This window comes from Rhinopithecus roxellana, chromosome 4 (genome assembly GCF_007565055.1).
Source record: "Rhinopithecus roxellana isolate Shanxi Qingling chromosome 4, ASM756505v1, whole genome shotgun sequence".
NCBI classification, from domain to species: Eukaryota; Metazoa; Chordata; class Mammalia; order Primates; family Cercopithecidae; genus Rhinopithecus; species Rhinopithecus roxellana.
This window is the reverse complement of record NC_044552.1, coordinates 16,314,217-16,340,300: the sequence shown is the minus strand read 5'-3', so window position 1 is coordinate 16,340,300 and position 26,084 is coordinate 16,314,217. Positions and strand designations below refer to the sequence as shown.

General features: G+C 42.6%; 1 pseudogene; it reads left to right on the top strand.

The window, feature by feature from the left end:
• The first annotated feature begins 5,655 nt into the window (after window positions 1-5,655).
• Window positions 5,656-6,255, top strand: LOC104664561 (annotated as a pseudogene).
• The last annotated feature ends 19,829 nt before the right edge of the window (window positions 6,256-26,084 follow it).

The window sequence follows — 26,084 nt, the reverse complement described above, 5'->3', positions numbered from 1 at the left end:
GTATAATTTCTTCCTTACATGTTGGTAGAATTCACCAGTGAATCTATTTGGGCCTGCTGCTTTCTGTTTTGGAAGTTTTTTTGTTTTGTTTTGTTTTGTTTTTTGAGACAGGGTTTCACTCTGTCACCCAGGCTGAGTGCAGTGGCACTGTCATGGGTCGCTACAGTTTCAACTTCCCAGGCTCAAGCGATCCTTCTACCTCAGCCTTGCGAGTAGCTGGGACTGCAGGCACATGTCACCACGTCCAGCTAATTTTTTTAGTTAGTATGGAGACAGGGTCTCACTATGTTGCCCAGGTTGGTCTTGAACTCCTGGACTCAAGGGATCCTCCTGCCTTGGCCTCCCAAAGTGCTGTAATTACAGGTGTGAGCCACCATGCCCAGCTGGAAGCTTATTGATTCAAATTTAGCAGATTTCATTCTATTTAGATTACCTATGTCTCTTCTGAGAGTTTGGATTTGTGTCTTACAAGGAATTGATCCATTTTATCTAGGCTGTCAAATGTGTGGACGTAGAGTTGTTCATAATAATCCTTTATTATCCCTTTAATGCTCATGGCACCACAATGGTCCGTCTTTATTTTCTGATGTTAGTATTGTTTCTACTGTCTTTCTTCCTTAGTCTGGCTAAAGGTTTATCAGGTTTATTGATCTTTTCAAAGAATCAACTTTGGGGTTGATTTTCTGCTTTCCATTTCACTGATTTCTGTTCTAATTTTTATTATTTCTTTTTGTCTGCTTATTTGGATTTCTCTTCTAATTTTCATTTTATTATTTTTCTTTTCATTTGCTTATTTTGGATTTCTTTTTTTCTAGTTTCCTAAGGTAAATCAGAAACTAGATTATTGATTTTAGGTATATCTTTTTTCTCATATCTTCATCCACTGCTATGAATTTCCCCCAATCACTGTTTTTACTGCATTCCACAAATTTTGAAAGTTGTATTTGCATTTTTATTTAATTCAAAATACTTTTAAACTTCTCTTGGGACCTATTCCTTTACCCGTGTGTTATTTAGAAGTGTGTTGTTTAATCTCCAACTATTTTGGGATTTTCAGACTATCTTTTTTTTTTTTAATTTTAATTTCATTGTGGTCTTACAGCAAACTTTGTATGATTTCTTTTTTTTCTTTTTTTTTTTTTTTTTTTTTGAGACGGAGTCTCGCTCTGTGGCTCAGGCTGGAGTGCGTTGGCCAGATCTCAGCTCACTGCAAGCTCCGCCCCCCGGGTTCACGCCATTCTCCTGGCTCAGCCTCCCGAGTAGCTGGGACTACAGGCGCCCGCCACCTCACCCGGCTAGTTTTTTGTATTTTTTAGTAGAGACGGGGTTTCACCATATTAGCCAGGATGGTCTCGATCTCCTGACCTCATGATCCGCCTGTCTCGGCCTCCCAAAGTGCTGGGATTACAGGCTTGAGCCACCGCGCCCGGCCGATTTCTAGTCTTATAAATTTGTTAAAGTATGTTTTATGGCCCAGAGTGTGGTGTATCCTGTTGAATGAGCTGCATGAATTTGAGAAGAATGCTTACCGTGCTGTTGTTAGATAAATTGTCTACAATGTCAATTACATCCAGTTGATTGATGGTTCAGCTCAGTACAACTATGACCTCACCGATACTCTGCCTGTTAGATTTGTCAATTACTGATATACTGGTGTTGAAGGCTCCAGCTATAACATGGAATTCATGTATTTTTCATTGTATTCTATCTGTTTTTGCTTTATGTTTTGATGCTTTGCTGCTCGGTGAATATACATTAAGAATTATTTTGTCCTCTTGGAGAACTGACCCCTTTATAGCCATGTGATATCACCTAAACTCAACATGAGAGACATAGCTTCATATTGGGACACCTAACAGTGAGCCAGATGGTGCTACCAATACAGAAGCAGCATAAAATACATCTCACTCATGGGACTTAAAATCTACTTCACAATACAAAACTCAAAAAAAAAAAAAAAAAAAAAAAACATGCAAGGCAGTGCCTAATCAAGCAGGTCCCAGAGACATTCAAAGAAGAGGAAGTCACAGAAGGAGGAAAGTGAGATCTTAGTGGATGGATAAGACAATGGGTAATGACAGGGCAATGAGCACAGTCCATTCAGAGACACCGGAAATTTCATTCTGCAGTTTACTCACGTTTATAATTTTGAACTATCATTCTGGTGTTGGGAGAAAGTGACCTAAGGTAGGGCAGTGATTTATTTTAAAAATAAGTATGCTACAATAGCTTTGAAACATTGGACCAGGCAGTCTACCTCAAATTACAAAATCATTACCTATCCATTTGTGTATGAATCTATTGGTAGCCACACATATTTTTCTAGAAACAAAGTTCCACGGAGTGTTTGGATATCCATCAGGCTACGGTATAACTGAAACTCTAATACCCTAGAAACACCCTGCCACACAGGATGGGACCACTTTGGAAAGCTGTGAAGACTAGACCTCCCTCTAACTTCTCAGCCAGGACACCGTCTCTGTTCAAGGCCAATGGCACTGGACTTCACCATGGTTGCCCTCCACGGCAAAGGTTGGCTGGCGAAGGTCTATGCGGCCATGTCTGGGGGCAGCAGTGGAGAAAGAAGAGCTCATTAGCACAGAACTGAGATCATCTGCAAGAAGTAAACTTCTACGTTAATGGTAGTCAGGTTCACAGGAGAAGGTTCTAGGCCCTAAGGCCACCGTGGAAAGGTATTCACCTGGAGAACAAGTTGTTCTTACTACAAAAATGCCAAAATTAGACAGGTGTGGTGGTGTGTGCCTGTAATCCCAGCTACTCGGGAGGCTGAGTCAGGAGAGTCACTGCAAACTGGGAGGCAGAGGTTGCAGTGAGCCAAGATTGCACCACTGCACTCCAGCCTAGGTGACAGAGCGAGACTCTGTCTCAAAAAAAATAAAAATAAAAATAAAAAGTAAAAAAAAAGATCAGTACTTTAAAGTGACTGCACAGAGTGGCTTGAATTTCGAGGACTCTTGTACTGTTTGAGAACAGATCCCTCCTACACCCTGCCCAACCTCTGAAGGGGTAACATTTCCGCAAATGCTACTGAAAGTCAGCTATACACACCAGTGGTGAGCATGTCATTTCAATAATGTGCAGGATGATATCAATGCCCAGTGGAACCCATCAGGTGGGATTCAACACAGGGCCAGTGGCAGAGCTGGTTGAGCTGCTCCCCTCCCCATAGTTTCTACTCTCAAGTGAGGCAGGCCGTGGTCTAGTCACTTCAGGATACAGGGTAAGAAAGGAAGGAAAGGTAGACTCAGCTGTGGCAGGCAGTCATGCAGGCCAAACACTGCAAACCCTAAGGGCAATCTCAGATAACCTACAAACCTACAATGTGGCATTTTCTATGTGTTCTTCTCTTCATCAACCAACAACTATGTAGATTTCTTACTGAATGACAGAATACATGTGGAATAATAACTGCCCGCCTTAGCATAGTGCCTATTGAATGAAAGATAGTAAATTGAATGAAAGACAGTAAATTAACATTAGGTTCTTTTCCATCTTGTGTTTTTTAGGGCAGGTGGGGAGTAGGGGTAACTCAGCCAACTGTTATAAAGGTACAATCTCCCTGGAATTTGTCGACTGAGCTATCACTCTAGCATAAGGAATCAGGGCCGGAAGCAGCTATTGCCAGCTGCATTTGTGAGCGGCCTACGCTGATTTACCATTATCATGATGATGACTTTACAAATCTATTCAGTATTTTATATATTTAATGCCTTTAATGCTGGGTTGGGCTACAATCATGATTAGCTGCACTAATTAGTTGAATTCATAGAGAAGTATTTGGAGTTAGTTATGAGAGGATCGTATGTAAATTAATGCTAACTGTATGTAAATAGGTTTCTAATTCCTCTAGGAAAAAAAAATCCACAACACAACTGCCTCATGCTCCCCACACCCCACTCTGACCATCTGATGACACTGTCACATGGAGATGCCATTCATGACGATGGAGCAAAGCCTGCTGCTCGAGGGCATTGGGTTGCCTGGATGGCCACCAGGCTCCAGTGATGTTCCTGAAGAGGGTGGAGGGAGAAGGCTTCCACTCCTGGAACTCGAAGCTTTGAACAAGGTGACACAGGAGAGAGGAAAGGAGGAGCCCAGCTCGTTCTCTAACTCTGAGCCCCAGGCCACTCAGTCTCTAATCCTGGCTGGTGCCAGTCAGGGCAGGAGACCAGACCTGCCCTGGCTAAATACCTGCTGGTGGATCTCAGAGCAGGCATGCTGAGCCCTGGGGACAGCAGCCACATGGGCCAGGCTCCATCTGCAGAGCTGACACAACCGCCGTGTGTTGGACGTTACTGATTTGCTTCAGGGAAAGACAAAGTGGATGCTGCTCACCAAGTGTCAGGGCCCCTGCTCTAGAATCTGTGACTGTTCCACCCAGAACAGAAGAAATGTCCTTTCAGTCACTAGGCAGGTACCCTGGATTTACCCAGGGGCTGCGCATAAGCTCTGAATCCAGTGAGTTACACATCAGAGAGAGCAGGAGGCAGAGCAGGCTCCACTGACGGCGCAGGAAATAAATAACACTGCACTCAGCCATCCTGGGCCAGTCTCTTTTGGGGTTTGTCCGTTTATCTTAGGATGAGTTAAGAAGACATTCCCAGGTCAGAAAAAGAGTGTGCATATTCTAAACTGTCATCACACATTGCCAAACAGTCTTATGAAAGTGTTGTCTATGAATGCTCCCACCAGTAATATATGAGAAGGTGCTTTTCCCAGTCTCTCATGGGCATAGAGCATGATGTGGGTTTTCCCACCTCTGCCAATCTGATACTTTAAAATACATGCTTTTTTTTCATTTATAGTAATGTTTAAAATATTTTCATGTTATTACATTTTTTATTTTTTAAAACTGCTTATTCTTAACATTCTTAATACTAAAGTGTTAATCACACATATTGCATATATTGAAAAATTTTGAATATTTGTTTTTCCCACTTGATTGTGGTGCTTAATCATTGAGAAAAATAACCATTTGAAAATTTTTATAACAAAGCATAGATTGTGGCTGTTTCCTAAACAAGTGGGCAATTTTTTTTAATGGTTAGCTACAAATGAATGCAAAATAGTTCTACCTGATACTTGTTGAGGAGCCCGTTGCTCGAGCCGAAGGAAGATTACCGAGCACTCCAATAAACTACCAGAGGTGCTTGGGGCTCCTGCTCTTCAGCCACTGAGTGATCCTTTGTGCTTGAAGCTTGGAGGCTGCACACAGCTGAAACTGGCCCCTGCACAGACAGGCAGAGGAGGCAGCCAAGCTCTGGGAACCACGCCAGTCCCTGACGCCACTGGATGGCAGGAGAGGGCAGTACTCAGCATGCCCGCTAGGTGCATTTAGCACCAGGGAGCAAAATCAGTGATGGTCACTGGCAATTTTCTTATCTGCACTTTTCAAGCTGGGAATAGATTTGCTTCAGGTGCCCTGGCTCCCAGGATGTCAGCATTCCCTTTGACTCAGAAAAATAAAACCGATTTGAGAAGCACTGACCAGAGCTCTCAGCTGGCAAGGGGATGAGGGATCCAGAAGGAGCTGCTCTGTCGTGCATCTGTGGAGTAGCCAAGCAACCATCAGCCATTCCCTCCTAACTAAAAACAATGAATAATTCTGTCTCTCCTATACTCTGGCCTGCCCAAATGTTCAGGGGACAATGTCAGAGTGTAATTTTGATCATGGCCATTTCAAGGCATTTGAAGTGGGATTTGTTGCTGGGTTGGGCCACCATGAACTTGCACGTTCACCTCAGGCGGCCTGGCCTCAGAGATGACAGTATTCAGCCTCAAGAGGAGCCTGCAATTCGCCCACGGTCTTCCCAGTATATCCCTTCCATGGGGATACAAGACAGTAAGGAGCTAAACAGAACCCACTGTCTGAATGGGGAACCTGCATGCTGGGGTTCTTTTGTGCCTGAGCCCCCTCCTTCTATGGACAGACCTGTGAGTATTACATGCACAATGAGAGCTGTAGGTTTGAGCCCCATGACACCCGGCTGTCCAAGAAGTGTTCCCTGTATAACTGCTGACAAGGACAGCTCCGCTGCTTGCCCCAGGCATTTCTACTTGGGTGTGGTGGCCTTGTGATGGACAAGCACCTCAAGGACCAGGACTCCAGAACTACTACTGTCTGCATGTAGTACCACTTTTATGCTGGCATCTACCTTTCTATACAAAGTTGCTGTTAATCAACATTTACCTTTTTCTGCAAATACAAGTTTAGATATCATGCAAATTTCATGACCAGTAAAGGCTGCTGCTCCAATATTGTCTGAAAGATATCATTTGTTAGTTGCGTTAAAATAATGAACACCTTTCCATAAAGGTCTCTAACACTTCCTTACAGTACCAACTACTTCTTACCTCTGCCCTGCCCTCCCCTGAGAAATTACTTAAAAAAAAAAAAAAAAAAAAAGAGGCCAGGTGCGGTTGCTCACGCCTATAATCCCAGCATTTTGGGAGACCGAGGCAGGTGGATCACCTGAGGTCTAACATAGTGAAAGCCTAACTCTACTAAAAATACAAAATTAGCCGGGTGTGGTGGCGGGTGCCTGTAGTCCCAGCTACTTGGGAGGCTGAGGCAGGAGAATCGCTTGAACCTGGGAGGCGGAGGTTGCAGTGAGCTGAGATTGTACCACTGCACTCCAGCCTGGGTGACAGAGTGAGACTCCATCTCAAAAAGAAAAAAAAAGAAAGAAAGTCAATCATATCTACATCATGTCTGAGTCTAGTGTTTCTTGATATATGTAATTCTACCAAGGTCTTCTAACAATTCTTTTAAGCAATTGAATTATATCTTCAGATTATTAAAGGCTAATCCTAATGTGAAACTGAGGATAAAGTTTGAGTAGAGTTGATCAAAGTCAACTAATATCATCTCTTTTTAAAGGAAGGAGCCAGAAGTGCTGAGGTAAGGAAAGTTCATCTGCATGACGAGACTGGACAGGAAAGAGGAAGCACATGGGAGAAATAGATTGGAAAAGACAAAGTGGATCACCTGATTCATGATTATGTGGGTGTAGAGAAGCAAGTTACAAGGTTAATTGAAGGGCAAGTTTCTATCATCTGTAGAAAGTTACCTAAGACAGGACTTCCCTTTTTGCTCAAGGCATTGTAAAATAAAATGAAGTCTTCTTGGAAAAAAATTTTACCTCAATTTTCCCAGTGAGACTACTTAAAAACTTACGTTTCTTCCAAAGAATGTAATTATTTTAACTGTTGTAGAAGAGAGAAAATGTGCACAATATTTAGCTGTAACTAGGTGATAAAAACTATATATTGTAAACCCCTTTTTGAATTATTATTATTATTATTATTATTATTTTTTTTTTTTTTTTGTGACGGAGTCTCACTCTGTCACCAGGCTGGAGTGCAGTGGTGCAATCTCGGCTCACTGCAACCTCCTCCTTCCGGGTTCAAGCCATTCCCCTGCCTCAGCCTCCAGAGCAGCTGGGACTACAGTCGTGCACCACCACGCCCATCTAATTTTTTGTATTTTAATAGAGACAGGATTTCACCATGCTGGCCAGGATGTTCTCGATCTCCTGACCTCATTATCTGCCTGCCTTGGCCTCCTAAAGTGCTGGGATTACAGGCGTGAGCCACCGCGCCAGGCATAAAACCCTTTTTTAAAAAAAAATTATGTATATGAATATGTACAGTAAAAATGGGAAATACATTGAGAAAAAGGTAGAAAGACTGAATAAAACTAAAAAGAACCATTTTTAACATTGAAAACCATTTTTGATAAATGGTGACATTTCTCAAAATCTCCCACCATGAGGTACACAGGAAGTTCAAGGAACCAGATGTTTCCCAGAGCTTGCTAACAAACTCCCTCCTGCGGCAGGGAAGGCATGTCTCTCAACTTGACGCTCTCAGGAGGCAGGGGTGAGACAGAGGAGGGATGGGAGCCGTTCTTGGTGGAGAGCCATATGACTCTCTCTCCCTGCACACGGTGACACTGGTGCACTTCTTCCTAGAAGGGGACTGAGACCCGGGGGCTGCCAGCTGAGCCCGGAAAGGCTCGAGTCCATTGTTCATTTCATCAAGTTGCGGTAGTAAACAGCTGGGTTTCCTCAAACACTGTCCACAGTTTATTGTATACCTATGTTGGAAGTCCCTGAATGCGTACTCTTCACATGTTGGTAAATGGAAATTTATTTCACCAAAATTGCTCAACGCTTCCATCGCCCACATGTTAAGAAAACTTGCAGAAGCAGAACAAAAACTGAGAAGGGAAAGGAGGATGGTTGAGAGGTGGGAGGATACACATTTTCCCAGAATAGTAGGATGGAATTGAATTGTAACAAACAGTTCGGTAGAAAATCATAGTGTCTTCCCCACCACAATCCCTAAAAAGAGCAGCAACTGCCAGGAAAGGGAGGAGAAAGATGGAATAGGCTATAAATTAATCAGCAAAGAGAATAAAGCAAATTACCAACCAGTTTCAAGCAGGTGAAATGTATATGCAATACCCTTGTTCTTCTGAGTAACTGTACAATCTGTATACTAGAATCTCTCACTGCAGAACCAGGAGCAGCTGTGAAAAGTCTTGGTGAAGCCAGTTTCCTTCCAGCCTATCCCTCAGGCCCAGCAGGGATGAATTTTCCCACCAGGTCATTCCACTCTGTCCTCTCAGGTGGTGGCAGGAACCCTGGTAAGATTCTGGATGGAAGCTGCTTTCCATCCTGGATATTTATATTTTAACAGAAACTCATGATGAAAAGTCTTCAAGACTTAAAAGCATAAGTCGTTAATTGTATAATTTGGGGTATAAGGAAAGTAGTAGGAGTTTTTTTCATCATCTCTTGATTGCAAAAATAGCCCTCATCTTCATAGGGCCAACCCTCAGTATCTCTATTTTGCAAAGGAGGGTAAGTCCAAGACATCATAAAAGACAAGTTAATGTGCCATCATCCTTGGTCCAACTGGTCTGTCTGACTTTAAATGACACAGTAGGTCTTCAAAATAAAAATTTAGAGAACATAGAGAAACTATCTGGAAAGAAAAAATTTCACAGATTAGAGAAAAAAACCTTCTAGAATTTTCACGTTGTATAACAAATTATATGCCTTATTCTACCTTCATGGTATACCATAGGTACTTTTGATTTTCAGCTCAAAAACGCCTAGCTACTTTAAAGAAAAAACAGAAACAGAATTTTTTGAAAGCTGAGAAACGTAATTAATACACCAGTGGCTCCCAAGGAAAAAGCTTTCAAACAAAATAGTCCCTTTTGGTGGCACCTGTCGAAGAGGGGAGCTGTCGCTATGAAGTGATGGAACTAACCAGAACAATGTACATTTGTATACTGACATAGGGGTTTAAGCAGATGCTCAGAAACACTCACTTGAAAATCAAATTCTCATCATCATCCCTGGAAGCATTTCTTAGAACTTTCTCCTTGCGCACACGTTTTTGCTTTCAGAAACAGCAGACAAAACCCAAAACAAGACAAATAGCAGACAGAGGAGATGAACGCTGCTTACACAGGCGCTGAAAGGGAGTGAGAGCCCAGAGGTCACGTCTCTCAAAACCCTGCTCTGCCAGGGCCTCTTCCCTGGCACACAACCCACTCAACAAGTGCCGGGTGACCTTCACCTTACTCCTGCGCCACCAGAACCAAAAGAAACAACTCAAAGAGTGAAGGGATACATGCTAAAGCTTTAATTCTCGTTTAAAGCAAGCAAAGCATCTAAGTGTAAATTTAAGCAATGGAAAAACAAATTCATTTACCTCCTGCCAAAACGTTCATCATTAATGAGAAGATATTCTATGCTTCCCAATCCATCACCAGGGAAAACCACGGTTCACTGTGGTCTGTAACCAACCTTCCTATCATAGACAAACATGCATTTGTTTTTATAAAATAGGGATTTATTTTGTATTTTTATATCTCACTTTTTTTTTTTCTTTTGAGACGGTGTCTAACTCTGTCACCCAGGCTGGAATGCAATGATGTGGTCTCAGCTCACTGCAACCTCTGCCTCCCGGGTTCAAGCGATTCTCCCACCTCAGCCTCCCGAGTAGCTGGGACTATAGGTGCGTGCCACCACACCCAGCTAATTTTTGTATTTTAGTAGAGACGGGGTTTCACTATGTTAGACAGGCTGGTCTCTAACTCCTGACCTAGTGATCCGCCTGCCTCGGCCTCCCAAAGTGCTGGGATTACAGGCGTGAGCCACGGTCCCCGGCCTATATCCCACTTTTTAAACACCCAGTGTTATTGTACTCATCTTATGAATCTTTGAAACAATTTTGTTTTTTCCTTTTTCTTTTCTTTTCTTTTTTTTCTTTTCTTTTCTTTTTTTTTGAGACAGGGTCTCACTCCTCACTCTGTCACCCAGGCAGGACTGCAGTGGCATTATCATGGCTCACTGCAGCCTCCATCTCCCAGGCCCAAGTGATCCTCCTGCCCCAGCCTTGAGTAGCTGAGACTATCAGCGGGTGCCACCACACCTGGCTAATTTTCGTATTATTTGTAGAGACATGATTATGTTGCCCAGGCTGGTCTCGAATTCCTGGGCTCAAGTTATCCTCCCACCTTAGCCTCCCAAAGTGCTGTTATTACAAGCATGAGGCACTGTGCCTAGCCCTGACAACAATTTCAGTGCTGCATAATATTAAAGAAAAGAACCTGGCCGGGCGCGGTGGCTCAAGCCTGTAATCCCAGCACTTTGGGAGGCTGAGACGGGCGGATCACGAGGTCAGGAGTTCGAGACCATCCTGGCTAACACGGTGAAACCCCGTCTCTACTAAAAAATACGAAAAAAAGCTAGCCAGGCGAGGTGGCTGGCGCCTGTAGTCCCAGCTACTTGGGAGGCTGAGGCAGGAGAATGGCATAAACCCGGGAGGCGGAGCTTGCAGTGAGCTGAGATCCGGCCACTGCACTCCAGCCTGGGCGACAGCCAGACTCCCTCTCAAAAAAAAAGAAAAGAAAAGAAAAGAAAAGAACCTTTCACCATTTATTTCACCATTTTCCTATTGGACATTTAGGTTGCTTCTCGTGTAAATTTATATTTATTTATGTAATTAATTGATGAACATTCATCTGCTTCACCAGATTGTAAAGCCTTGTGTTTGTTTTCAGTCACCAATATTTCTCTTTCCATAGCAAAACTAAAAACATGCCAGTTGATGATAGTGTCTGGTGAATGAGGGATTGAACCTACACTTTAATTTTTGCCTGTCATCAGCCTCATCCACAAAACAGTTCTGATTCTCACCTCAGCCATACAGGGTTGTCTCTCTCTTCTAAAATTCCCCTGCAGTTCTTTTCTGTGTGTGTGCCTCCCTCACAGAGGAAAGATACTGAGTATGATTATGTGCCAGGTCCTGTGCCAGTCAGATTCAAGGAGAAAGTGCCTGAATGGTGGTACCACAGCCTGAAGGACAGGCAAAAAAAACCCTGCCCAAAATGTTCAATCAAGGACCCTTCCAGAATGCTCCAGTGTCCCCACCAAGCAGTCTGGCTCTGGAAAAAGCTCCAGAGTCCCACCCGAAATGAGATCTCCGTCCCCTCTGCCTGGGGATTGTCTGAGAGGACAGAAGCCTGGAGTGCACTGCAGCTCAGGGCGTCCGTCACAGCAGCTGAGCCCTGGGCAGGGAGACGCGAGGCAGCCGCTGAGGATGGGGGTGCTGGAGTGAGTTCCACACAGCCCTGACTTTCACGGAGGGTGTCAGCAGAACTGTGTGATGTATCTACAAGAAGAAGAAAAGGAGGGTGAGAAGCCATTAGCCCGTTCTGGAGAAAGGGAGGAGAAAGTAGTATTGCGTTGTTAACAGACTGTACTTATTCTCAGATGTAACTAACTGTCCAAAATAAAGACATCATTACACATAAAAATTGCAAGGCAGAAATAGATGTGTGAATATTCACTCACTCAAGCGCACAGAAGTCTCCATTTTCCTCCCTCTTAAATGACACTTTTAAAACTCATGGATTTCTCTGATTTATTTGTTTTTATTTTTATTTTTTTTGAGATGGGAGTCTCACTTTATTATCCAGGCTGGAGTGCAGCCTCTGCCTCCTAGGTTCAAGCAGTTCTCCTGCCTCAGCCTCCCTAGCAGCTGAGATTACAGGCGTACGCTACCACGCCTGGTTAATTTTTGTATTTTTAGTAGAGATGGGGTTTCGCCATGATGGCCAGGCTGGTTTCAAACTCCTGACCTCAAGTGATCCACCCACCTTGGCCTCCTAAAGTGCTGGGATTACAGTTGTGAGCCATTATGCCCGGCCGTTTCTCTGATTTTTAAACCTCACATAAGGGAGGTACTGAAATCCACAAGGTTTGAACACCAAGAGTTCATTGAAAATAATATTTGTTTTCCTCCACACCACAAATTGTGATTATCCTCCAGTTTGTGTGTGTGTCTTAACACACGTGCGAAAGTAATGAGCAGGCATCAAGTTTATTTTGACTAAGGATTCCAGGAAAAGCTACTTCACTTCCTAAGGACAGTCAATGCATGAGGGATGTGGGAGGGAGGGAGGAGGGGATAGTAGCTGGAAGGTCCCACATTTAACCAGATTTGATTTTAGAGACAACAAAACCTTTCAAAAGTTAAATAACTATATGATAGATTTTCTATATGGATGCAAAATAATTCTAGGATATGAGCTAAACACAGAAGAAACCTACCAAATGAAGATGAAGTAGGTTCAACAAAGTTAGTGCTTTTGTCCTTCCCTCCAGCTGCCTCTAGCTTGTGTCCATCTCTCAGGAGAAGACGGGATCTTCAGGGAGACCCAGACCTGTTAGATGAGCCAGGCAGCATCCGTGCCCCTGGAGCACTGGTAAGGCATTTCCCAAGGTGCATCCAATTTCCCCAGGTGCACAGTTGAAAAGCTGCCCAAACCTTCTAGAAACCTGTGGACTTTTCCCCTTTTCAGCTTCACAATGGACATTTGCATCTCTGAACAAATATTACCCTGGGACCTATTTATCTAGTGGCAAGCACCTTGTGTCCTACAAAACATCTTCTGGAAAGCATCATGTTTGTGCATCTGAAATCTTCTTAATCAGGATCTGTGTTTCAGGCAACCCAGTAAGGTAAGTGAAGCGTGCTTTCTGCCTCTGTTGGTCCCCAACAGCCTGGAACTTATTTCCTCTGCCCTACCTTTCCAGGTAAAATAAGTACTGTTTTTTCATCCCAGCACTTTAGGAGGCTGAGGCGGCTGGATCACCTGAGGTCAGGAGTTTGAGACCAGCCTGGCCAACATGGTGAAACTCCATCTCCACTAAAAATACAAAAAAAAAAAAAAAAAAATTAGCTAGGTATGGTGGCGCATGCCTGTAATCCCAGCTACTGGGGAGGCTGAGGCAGGAGAATCGCTTGAATTTGGGAGGCAGAGGTTGCAGTGAGCTGAGATTGCACCATTGAACCTGGGAGACGGAGGTTGCAGTGAGCTGCAATCTCACCATTGCACTGCAGCCTGGGCAATAAGAGTGAAAATCTGTCTTCAAAAAAAAAAGAAAGAAAAAAACCTGCTGTTTTTACCACCCACTCAGCCCTGTGCTCACTGCTGAAATGCACTTTTACTGTCTTTCTCAGTGCCAGGTCTCTGAAAACCTGCCTGTCCTCTTCCTTGGCCAGCTAACTTCCACCATCCAGCCATTTAGTTATCACTTCCTGTAGGAACCTAACTTCCCTCCTCAGACTAAATTAAGTGGCCCCTCTGTACTTACCTCCACCATTCAACAAAGAAAACACAGAGCTACTGCTTCATTACTTGCATGGATGCTAGGCACGGAAAGGTGCTGAGTAAATACTTGGGACTAAATCTCTGAACACATAGGTGTGCTTGCTCCTCGAGGACAAGTATCTCATTTTACTTATCTAGCTCTAGCACCATGCAAGTGCACAGGAGTTGCCCAATAAACACATTTGCTGGACAAATACTTGTTAAACATATTATAGACACATCCAGCTCCTACCATCTCCTCTGGAGTCAAAACATTCATTGCTTCAGTTAGTTAATTTATACATCCATCTTCTCCTGCCCTCAAACATCAATGCACCTAGTTCTTAGTCCTTCAGACTTTGGAACTTACACCTACTCCGTCCCCCCTGCCCTGAACCCTGGCCAGCTCTCAGGCCTTTGGCCTTGCTCTGGAAGTTACACCACTGGCTCCCTGGTTCTCAGGCCTTTGGATGAGAACTGAATTACAGTGCTGGCTTTCCTGGTTCTCCAGAGTGCACACAGCAGAAAGGGGGACTTCTCGGCCTCTGTAATTGTATGAACCAGTTCCCATAATAAATTTTCTCTGTCTATCTGTCTGTCTGTCTATCTATCTATCTATCTATCTATCTATCTATCTATCTATCTATCTATCTATCTATCCATCCGTCCATCCCAGTGGTTCTGTTTCTCCCGGGAACCCTGACTAATACAGTACCCATTTCTGTAGCGCCCTGAAGTTCTATCCAGTAAAAGGCAGGGACTCAGTGACCAGAACATAGAGAATGACTTCCAGGCTGCACACGGCCACCAAAGGGCCGTTGTACTTTTGGTCCTCAAAGAGTTGTGAAGCCGTATAAGGGGGCCTGCCACAGAGGGTATCTAGCTTGTCACCAGAGAAGAACTCATCCCTGAAGCCAACGTCAGCAACCTTGACATTCAGGTCAGCACCCAAAAGCAGGTCTCTGGTTTTAGTTCCCTTCTGGTGGCAGTGCTGCACAGCAGATGCTATCTGGTGAAATTTGCCTTGGGTCACTCTCTTTCATCTGGTCGTGGTCTGGTAAGCACAGAAGACCTCTTCTCCACTAGCGGTCGTCATCACCAGGTGATGTTTTCTAGGGCACCTCCCATAGTTTCCCTATGTTGGGGTGATTCGAGGCTTTCATACTCTGGACTTTGAGGGGCCATCTCTGGAGGCTGGAGAAGTTCTGCTGACTCGTGTTAGCGACCTTCACAGCCACTCTGGTCCCAGTCAGGATGTGCTGGCCAATGTCACCCTGGCAAAGCTGCCTTGGCCAATGATCTTGAGATGTTGAAATTCTCTAACAATGGCTCCTTATGAGATCATAGTAAGATATGGGCCAATCATGACTGGGGATAATCCACAGTGATTGTCTCACTTTTTCATCTCAAGAAGGCTTTACTCTCTTAAAAGAAAGGAGGTGGGACCCCAAAGGGCTTATTTTAATGAGTACTATAAAAATCAATATTTACCTTATTAGAAATTTAACCTGAGGGATGCTTCAGTGCCTTTCTATTTCTAGTTTGAAAATCTATAATATTTGGCTTTTAAACAGCTCACAATGTCTACACTTAAAATAATTTAACTCTTTTTTCTTTAAACTCTGAATGACTGGTCTCAAATGATGCCAGACCTTTCCTGGCATCATGACACTGTAATGAAAATGTTCCCTTTGCATAAGACACAATAAGGTACCTTGTTAACATCTATAGCGCTGAGGGGAAGATAGCTTTTACCATATTTTCATTTTATTTTTTAGTAGAGCTGGCATCTCACTATGTTCCTAAGCTGGTCTCAAACTCCTGAACTCAAGTGATCCTCCCACCTAGGCCTCCCTAAGTACTGGGATTACAGGTGTGAGCCACCACATCTGGCCCCGTTTCTTATTTACAGGCTTGCCCGGTCGTTTGCACTGCATTCCTCCCTTCCATGAGTCAGAGAACTCACTATGTCCACTGCAGTTCTTTACATGTAGAGTTTGCAGCTATGAGTCAAGAAAACAAGTTTATTTCCTTTTTAAGCCAAATATTCAGCATTTTTCGTATTCGTATTATGCAGCATAGATGGAGATCTGAGTGCCGAACATGGCACCAGGACCTCAGGGGAGGGAATGAGGAAGCCCTTCATTTATTCCTTCTCTAAGTCTCTCTCTCTTTCTTTCTCTCTCTCTCCTTTTTTTTTTTTTTTTTTTTTTTTTGACAGTCTCACTCTGTCACCCAGGCTGTAGTACAGTGGCATGATCTCAGCTAACTGCAACCTCCACCTCCTGGGTTCAAGTGATTCTCTTGCCTCATCCTCCTAAGTAGCTGGGATTACAGACATGCATGACCACATCTGGCTAATTTTTATATTTTTAGTAGAGACGGGGTTTCATCATGTTGGCCAGGCTGGTCTCGAACTCCTGACCTCAGGTGATCTGCCTGCCTCAGCCTCCCAAAGTGGTGGGATACAGGTATGAGCCACTGTGCCTGGCTTCTAAGTCTCTTTTTTCATGAAGTTTCAATTTTTTGACCTATAGCATCTTCCTTCTCTCTAAATAACTTTTAGTATGTCTTGGCAGGCAGATCTACTGGTGATAAATTTCCTCAATTTTTGTCTGAGAAGGTCTTTATTTCTCCTTTACTTTTAAAAATTGATGTAAAATAATTGTATAATAATTGCACATATTTATGGGATACACAGTGATGTTTCAATGCATATAATGCATAATGAGCAAATCAAGATAATTAGCATATTCATCATATCGACCTCCTTCACTTTTAAGGGATAATTTTACTGGATACAGAATTCTAAGTTGGTGAGTTTTTTCTTGCTTGCTTGTATGGTTTTTGAATAGAAGTCTCATGTAGTTTTTATCCTTGTCCCTTTATAGATAAGGTGTTTTATTTCCTCTGGCTTCTTTCAAGGTTTTCTCTTTGATTTTCCTATAGTGTGACTATGATATATGTAAGTGCATATAACCTGCTCAGTGTTCTCTGTTTCCTGGATCCTTCGTTTGGTGTCTATCATTAATTTTAGAAAATTATCAGCCATTATTACTTCAAATATTTCTTCTGTTCCCTTCTTTCTTCCCCTTTTGGTATTCCCATTATGCATGTCTTTTTAAACTCTCCCACAGTTTTCGCATATTCTGTTCTATGGCTTTCATTCTTTCTTCTCTTCGTTTTCAGTTTGAGAAGTTTCTGTTGAGATATCTTCAAGCTCACTGATTTTTTTCCTTAGCCATTTTTGAGCTACTGACGAACCCATCAAAGGCATTTTTAAATTTCTGTTAGAGTGATTTTGATTTGTAGCATTTCCTTTTGATCTTTTCTTGAGTTTTCGTAACAGCACAATGGGTTCATCTTGCTCACTGCCCAGAAAGCCAAGATCAGTGAGAACAACAGGTATTGCAGAAGTAAGAGTTTAATTATTGCAGAGCCAGCCAGACGAGGACAGGGAGAGATATCTCAAATCAGTCTCTCCAAGAATTTGGAGACGAGGGTTTTTTTTAATGGTACTTTGACAGGCAGGGGTCTGGGAAACTGAAACATTGAGGAAATCGCGGAATTGTTTACAACTGTCTTTATGCAGCAGGGAGGGAGGCTCAGGATCAGGTAGGTGGCAGCTCTTGGTCAACCAAAGTGCTAAATCTGAAAAATGTCTCAAAGACCAGTTCCCCTTCAGTTTCACAACAGCGATGTTATCTGTAAGAGTAGTTGGGAAATTTATAAATCTTGCAACCCTGGGTTCCATGATTCTGGGTCAGAAGCAACTTATGGAAAAACAAGCTGAATGATGACTGGTCACTGTTTAACGCTGCCTCTTCTTCAGCAAAATTCAACACCCTACAGAGAATGCTAACTTTGCCTTCAGAATGTGGCTTCGGCCTCCGAACAAGGAGATGAGTAGTTTTCCTTTCCTCAAAGTTGCGCTATAAACAAAATTCCTCTCATAGTTATCTTGGCCTCTATAATAGATGAAGCAAAAAACCAATTTAGCCCATGAGGCTAGAAGCAAGGTGGAGTTAGTCATGTTACATTTCTCTCCTTCTAATTCTGCAAAGGCAGCTTCGTTTTCTCCTCTCTGCTTACTGCCCGTCTGTTCTTTCATATGATCCACTTTTTCCACTGGAGCCCTTAGCCTATTATTCACAGTTACTTTAAATTTTGGGTCTGATAATTCTGGTCTGATAATTCCCGAATCTCAGCCATAACTGAGTCTGGCTCTGATGCTTGTTCGTCTCTTGAAGCTGTGTTGCTTCACCTGTTCGTGTGTCATCACTTTTTGTTGAATGCTAGACATGACTGGGTGCAAAGAACTGAGGCAAGTATGCGTTTAGCGTGAAGCTGCTTCTCTGACTGGGAGTTAAGCTGTCTACAGTTTGCTCTAGCTAGAGGTGTTAGAGGCTAAAATTTCCTCTGATCCTCTTGTTTTTTCTCTTCTGGTGTCTTTGGGTTTTCCCAGAGAATTCTAAGGTCTAAAATTTGCATTTCTGTCTGCTGTACTCTCGTGTTGCAAGAGCCCTATTGATGTGGTGCTGAGGTGTGGAGGGCAGGGAAGTGTTCTGTAGACCTATGATTAGATCTCAATTTTGCAGAGCCTGTGCCTTGGGCTGCTTCTCAGCCAACCAGTACCCTTCTCTATCCCTGCTTAGGTGAGACAGGATGGCTAGAAGGGGCTGGAGTTGGCTGTTTCCCATCCCCTGGGTCTGCCAGGCTGTGGAAAACCATGAGGTAGTTGGCCTCCATGATACAGCTTCCCTTGAGGGAGGGATTTTGCTAAGACACAATCTCCTGAATGTATTGTACAACGGTTACTTTTTCCCTTCCCTGTGGACATCAGGAGAGAGCCTTTCTCTGGTGTTCTCTCTGAGCACCTGGTGGGGGCTCCCCTGGAGTTAGGTTTATGAAAGTGTGGGCCCCCTATAATAGGACCTTCTTAATGCTGACATTTCAAGTTCGTGTACACTGAGCCTCCAGCAATTTGGCAATTGTCATTTAGGTTTTCTTTCCCTGGTCCTGGCTCCAGCGGCCTCTGCTCCTGGTAAGCTATGATTAGCTGTATTCACCTGCCTCTCCAAAAGGTAGTGGTTTGCCCTGTGACCTCAATTATCCGAGAAACCTAAAAAAAAGTTGATTTTTAGTTTGTTCGGCTTTTTTCTTGTGAGTACAGGAATGACAGCTTCCAAGCTGGAAACCAGAAGTCTCATCTGGATTTTTTTCAAGACTTTTTTTCCTATTACAAATAATGATGACATGCACATCTGAAACCAGCCCCACTAGCCCATAGAACTAATACGTATGGTTTTTTGAATAAACATAGAAATTCATCCTCCCTGATCTTAAAATTTTAAACTTATATTTGTCCCATTTGAGTTCCTTCCTCAGTAAACTGACCCTCAGACAAGGAACTGAAACTCCTCAGATGACCGCATCCAGACAATGAGATGCCAGACTCCTCGTCCATCATGATTGCTTCCTTACCCCTTCCTAATTCCTCTTTTCCTGCCTTCCTCACTATATAAACCCCCCAATTTTAGTTGGTCAGGGAGACAGATTTGAGACTAACTTATTGTTCTTCTTGGTGCAGCACTCAGTTGACGCCTCCTTCCCTGGCAATACTCTTCTCAGTGATTGACTTTCTGTGCTGTGAGAAACAGGCCCTAGACCAAACCCCAGATGCTCCATAACAATTATTGTACATGTCTTTTCTGATGCATACATTTCTGTTACCCCAGGAGTAAAATATGTAGGTCCTGAATATGCTAATTTTAAAATGTAATACCTGACAACTCACACAATATACTACCTTCAGCACTAAATAAGAGTTCCTGCTCCATATCCTCACCAACACTTAAAATTGTCAGTCTTTTTTATTTAGTTATCCTGGAGGATGTGTGGTGGTATTCCATTTGTTTTTGTTTGTTTGTTTTTCTGAGACAAGAGTTTCGCTCTGTCACCCAGGCTGGAGTGCAGTGGCGTGATCTTGGCTCACTGCAACCTCTACCTTCCAGGTTCAAGCGATTCTCATGCCTCAGCCTCCCCATGTAGCTGGGATTACAGGTGCCGGCCACCACACCCAGCTAGTTTTTGTATTTTCAGTAGAGACGGGGTTTTGCCATGTTGGCCAGGCTGGTCTTGAACTGCTGACCTCAAGTGATCGTCCCACCTTGGCCTCCTGAAATGTTGGGATTACAGGCAGGAGCCACTGCACACGGCCTCGTTGATTTTAATTTGGTATCTTTTCACTTTTTCATCAGATATTTTTTTCTTACTGATTCATAGTGTTATTTGCATATTCTGGATGTGAGCCCTTTGTCAGTTATATGTGTTGTATCTACTCCCACTCTGTTACTTACCTCTTCACTTTCTTAGTGGTGTCTTCTGATAAAAAGGAATTCTGTTTTCTTCTAACTTTTGTTTTAGGTTCAGTGGCACATGTGCAGGTTTGTTACATTAGGTAAATTCGTGTCATGGGGGGTTGTTGTGCAGATTATTTTGTCACCCAGGTATTAAGCTTAGTACCCATTAATTATTTTTCCTGATCTTCTCCCTTCTCCCACCCTCCACCCTCTGGTAGGCCCCAGCGTCTGTTGCTCCCCTCTTTGTGTGCATATGCTCTCATCGTTTAGCTCCCACTTATAAGTGAGAACATGAAGTATTTGCTTTTCTGTCCTGCATTAGTTTGCTAAGGATAATGATCTCCAGCTCCATTCATGTTCCTGCAAAAGACATGATCTAGTTCTATTTTTATGGCTGCAGAGTATTCCATGGTGCATATGCACCACATTTTCTTTATCCAGTCTACCATTGATGGGCATTTAGGTGGATTCCTTGTCTTTGCTATTGTGAATAGTGCTGCAATGAACATACGTGTGCATGTGTCTTTACGATAGAAAGACTTCTATTCCTTTGGGTATATACCCAGCAATGGGATTGCTGGGTTGGATGGTATTTCTGTTTTTAAGTCTTTGAAGAATTGCTACACTGTTTTCCACAATGGTTGGTCTAATTTACATACCTACCAATGGCATATAATTGTTCCTTTTTCTCCCCAACCCTGCCAGCATTTGTTATTTTTTGACTTTTTAATAATAGTAATTTTGACTGGTGTGAGATGGTATCTCATTGTGGTTTTGATTTGCATTTCTCTAATGATCAGTGATGTTAAGCTTTCTTTCATATGCCAACATATGAAACAGATACTTTTGAAAAGTATCTATTCATGTATTTTGTCCACTTTTTAATGGGGTTTTTATTTGTTTTTTTATTTGTTAATTTATTTAAGTTGCTTATAGATATTGGTTATTAAATCTTTGTCAGATGCATAGTTTGCAAAAATTTTCTTCCATTCTGTAGGTTGCCTGTTTACTCTGTTGATGTTTTCCTTTGCTGTGCAGAAGGTTTTTGTTTAATTAGATCCCATTTGTCAATTTTTGCTGCTGTTGCAATTGCTTTTGGTGTCTTCATCATGAAATATTTTCCCATTGCTATGTATAGAATGGTATTACCTAGGTTGTCTTCCAGGGCTTTTATAGTTTAGGGTTGTTACATTTAAGTCTTTAATCCATCTTGAGTTGATTTTTGTATGTGGTGTAAGGAAGGGGTCCAGTTTCAATCTTTTGCATATGGTTAGCAAGTTATCCCAGCACAATTTATGGAATAGAGAATCCTTTCCTCACTGCTTGTTTTTGTCTGCTTTGTCAAAGATCAGATGGTTGTAGGTGTGCAGCCTGCAGCCTTATTTCTGGGCTTTCTATTCTGCTCCATTAGTCTGTGTATCTGTGTTTGTACCAATATACCATGCTGTTTTGGTTGCTGTGGCCCTGTAGTATAGTTGAAATCACATAGCATGAAACATCCAACTTTGTTTGTTTGTTTTTTTTGCTTTGGATAGCCTTAGCTACTTGGGCTGTTTTTCAGTTCCATATGAATTTTAAAAGTTTTTTCTAGTTCTGTGAAGAATGTCATTGGTAGTTTGACAGGAATAGCAATGAACCTATAAATTGCTTTGGGCAGTATGGTCTTTTTAATGATATTGATTCTCCCTATCCTTGAGCACAGAATGTTTTTCCCTTTGTTTGTGTCATCTCTGACTTCTTTGAGCAGCATTTTGTAGTTCTCCTTGTAGAGCTCTTTCGCCTCCCTGGTTACCTGTCTTCCCAGGTATTTTGTGTGTGTGTGGCAATTGCGAGTGGGATTGCATTCCTGATTTGGCTCTTGGCTTGACTGTTGTTAGTGTATAGGAATGCTAGTGATTTTAGTGCATTGATTTTGTATTCTGAGACTGTGTTGAAGTTGTTTATCAGCTTAAGGAGCTTTTGGGCTGAGACTATGGGGTTTTCTAGATATAGAATCATGTCATCTGCAAACAGGGACAGTTTGACTTCTCTTCCTATTTGGATGCTCTTTATTTCTTTCTCTTGACTGGTTGCTCTGGCTAGTTCTTCCAATACAATGTTGAATAGGAGTGGTGAGAGTGGGCATCCTTCTCTTATGCCAGTTGTCAAGGGGAACGATTCCAGCTTTTCCCCATTCAGTAGGATGTTGGCTGTAGGTTTATCATAGATGGCTCTTATTATTTTGAGATATGTCCCTTCAATACCTCGTTTATTGAGTTTTTAACATGAAAGGGTATTGAATTTTATCAACAGCCTATTCTGCATATATTGAGATAATCATGTGGCTTTTGTCTTTAGTTCTGTTTATGTGATAAGTCACATTTATTGATTTGAGTATGTTAAACCAACCTTTTACCCCAGGGATAAACCCTACTTGATCGTGATGAATAAGCTTCTTGATGTGCTGTTGGATCTGGTTTGCCTGTGTTTTGTTGAGGATTTTTGCATGGATGTTCATCAAGAATACTGGCCTTAAGCTTTATAGTTTTGTGGTGTCTTTGCCAGGTTTTGGTGTCTGAATAATGCTAGTCTCATAGAAAAAGTTAGTGAGGAGTCCCTCCTCCTCAATTTTTTGGAATAGTTTCAGTAGGAATGATATCGCCTCTTCTTATACATCTGGTAGAATTTGGCTGTGACTCTATCTTGGACTGGTCTTTTTGTAGACAGTAGGCTATTTATTACTGATTTAATTGCAGAGCTCATTATTGGTCTGTTCAGGGATTCAATTTTTTCCTGGTTTCATCTTGGGAGGGTGTATGTGTCCAGGAATTTATCCACTTATTCTAGATTTTCTAGTTTGTATGCATAGAAGTGATAAACAGGAATTCTTAATTTGAATGTAGTCCAATTCGCCAATCTCTTTCTTTATAAGTGCTGTTTTTTTGTGATCTGTTTAAGAAATCTTTCTCTAACTCGATATTACAAAAATAATGTATCTTCTCTTATGAAAGTGCTATTTGTTAAACATTCATTTTTTTTTTTTTTTTTTTTTTGAGATGGAGTCTCTGTCTTCCAGACTGGAGTGCAGTGGTGCAATCTTGGCTGACTGCAACCTCCACTTCCTTGGTTCAAGTGATTCTTGTACCTCAGCCTTCTGAGTAGCTGGCACCACAGATGCACTACCACACCGCTAATTTTTGTATTTTTAGTAGAGACAGAGTTTTGCCATGTTGGCCAGGCTGGTCTCAAACTGCTGGACTCAAGCAGTCTGCCTGCTTCTGCCTCCCAAAGTTTTGGAATTATAGGCATGAGACACTGTGGCCCACCTAAACATTTATTTTCAAAGTGACTTTCTGAAATTGATTGTTGTAGATGGTATATGTTCCAAGGTTTTCTTTTTTTTATGTAGTTGTTCAAATGACTTTGCACCATTAATTTTTTAAATGTATCTTTTTCACTAGTCTACTCTATTTTCTTCTTTCTTTCTTTCTTCTTTTTTTTTTTTTTTTTTTAGCCAGGGTGTTGCTCTTATCACCCAGGCTGGAGTGCAATGGCACGATCTTGGCTCACTGCAACCTCCACTTCCTGGATTCAAGTGATTCTCCTACCTCAAACTCCCAAGTAGCTGGGATTACAGGTGCTTGCCACCATGCCCGGCTAATTTTTTGTATTTTTGGTAGAGACGGGGTTTCACCATGTTGGCCATGCTGGTCTCGAACTCCTGACCTCCGGTGATCCACCCACTTTGGCCTCCCAAAGTGCTGGGATTACAGGCATGAGCCACCGTGCCCGGCTTACAATATATATATATACACATATTTTTTTTTTTTGAGACAGAGTCTCACTCTGTCGCCTAGGCTGGAGTGCAGTGGCCCAATCTCGACTCACCGCAACGTCTGCTTTCCGGGTTCAAGCAATTTTCCTGCCTCAGCCTTTTGAGTAGCTGGGATTACAGGCGCCCACCACCATGCCCATCTAATTGTTGTATCTTTTAGTAGGGATGAGGTTTCGCCATGTCGGCCTGGCTGGTCTTGAACTCCTGACCCCACGTGATCAGCCCACCTCAGCCTCCCAAAGTGCTGGGATTACATACGTGAGCCACCGTGCCCGGCCAATACTTTCTTTGTCATAGATCACACACCTACATATATGTGGCTCTGGTTTTGGACTCTGATGTTTTCCATTGTTCTCTTTTCTGTTCTTGTTTCAACATTACTGTCTTAATTCCTGTGGCTTTATATTAAGTCTTAGTTTCTCTTGAGTGCTTTATTTTTTAGTTCTTTAAGGATGTCTTGGGTTTTCTTGGCCTTTTGCATCTTGTATAAATTTTAGAATCAGGTTGCTAACTTGCTGAGAGTAGCAGGAAGGAGTGCCCCATTTATGGCTTTGTACTTTGAGGATTTTAATGGGTTGCAAGGAACTACTTTGTGAGCAGTGATGAATCTGCCTCAGATAAAGTAAATCAGAGCTGGAAGTAGGGCAGGGTCCTTCATGCTAGCCTGGGGCTGCATAACTGAATGAACACTGGCTGAGGCAACAATGGGTCTTTTGTGATGAAAACTGGTACCTACTTAGGCTATGGGACCTGAGGTTTCATCATACATCACTGGGTTTATTAAAGGTTAAAAGTGATCTAATAATTGACATGTCAGCTACTAGTTATTTGTTGAGTGTTTTTCCTTTTTAGTCAGGGAAAATGAGAGTGAGGGAAAAGGAAAAGGAAAAGGAAAAGGAAGCAACCCTAAGGGGCAACAAGACCATTAATTATTACAAATATCAATAGGACACAATTGACCCCCTGTCACTCAGGCTGGAGTGCGGTGGCACGATCACAGCTCACTGCAGCCTCGACTTCCCAGTCTCAAATGATCCTCCCACCTCAGCCTTCTGAGTAGCTGGGACCACAGGTGCACACCATTATGCCCTGCCAATTTTTAAGTTTGTTACAGAGATGAGGTCTCCCTATGTTTCCCAGACTGGTCTTGAACTCCTGGCCTCAAGCAATCCCCTGCCTCGGCCTCCCAAAGTGCTGAGATTACAGGCATGAGCCACCATGCCTGACCCAAATGGATAGTTTAGTTGCATAAAGTCTTTCCTTCATAATCTAATTAGAAAACTTTGGGGCAGGACTCCAAGACTTACTTTTGACCCTCCTTCCACTCCTTACCCTACTCTTCATTGTTCTAAAAAATGGAAAAACAGGTTGGTTACATATACTATTGAAGTTCCATGAAAGCAAGAAATACGTCTATCTGGTTCACTGATGTATCTCCAGGGCTTAGAACAGTGCCTGGTGCATAGTTGATTCTCAATAAATATCAATGGAATAAATACAATGTTCCACATTGCCTTGCTTCAAACTTCTAAAAAAATTAATAATCACTTCTAACTAACCATGACTTCTGGTAAGCTTCATACCAGTTGCCCTTGTAGTGTTGCGTATTTGTTTTTAAAACAGCAATTCATTTATCTAGGCTTATGAAAAAATGAAAATAAACACTATGTTGTGGGGGCCCACTTGTTCAGTGTCCAGTGTTATCAAACAACCTTAAATTCTAACCATAAATTATTTTGATAATGTGTGTAAACATTCTGTTAGCCAAATGTGTCTATTAATCAAGCTTTGCAAGCTTACCCCAAACATTTGGAGCAGGTCAAGGAAACAAGCCAACTAGACAAGACTTTTCAATACTGGGACAAGGACATGCTTCAGAGACCTAGATCACAGGGTTGAAGGGCACCCTCCTAGGAAACACCCCCCACCCCAGCTTTTCAGGCATCAGTTTCTGCCTCTGTTGATTCAGAGAAGAGCTCCTAGTGGTGTGACTCAGACAGGCCCTCTGAGAAAGTAGACTGTGCCTTCTCACTGTCCAGGCTCAAGGAGGAGGTGCTGGGCTCAAGGGCAGCTCATTTAGAGGGTGGACCCTTTATCAGAAGAGGAACTGATGTGAGATCTCAACTCAGCAAGAAGGAGAGTGACTATCTGAAGCAATGGGATGCTTTCTTTGTGGGAATTTGAATTTGAGATGAAGGGGATGAGAGTT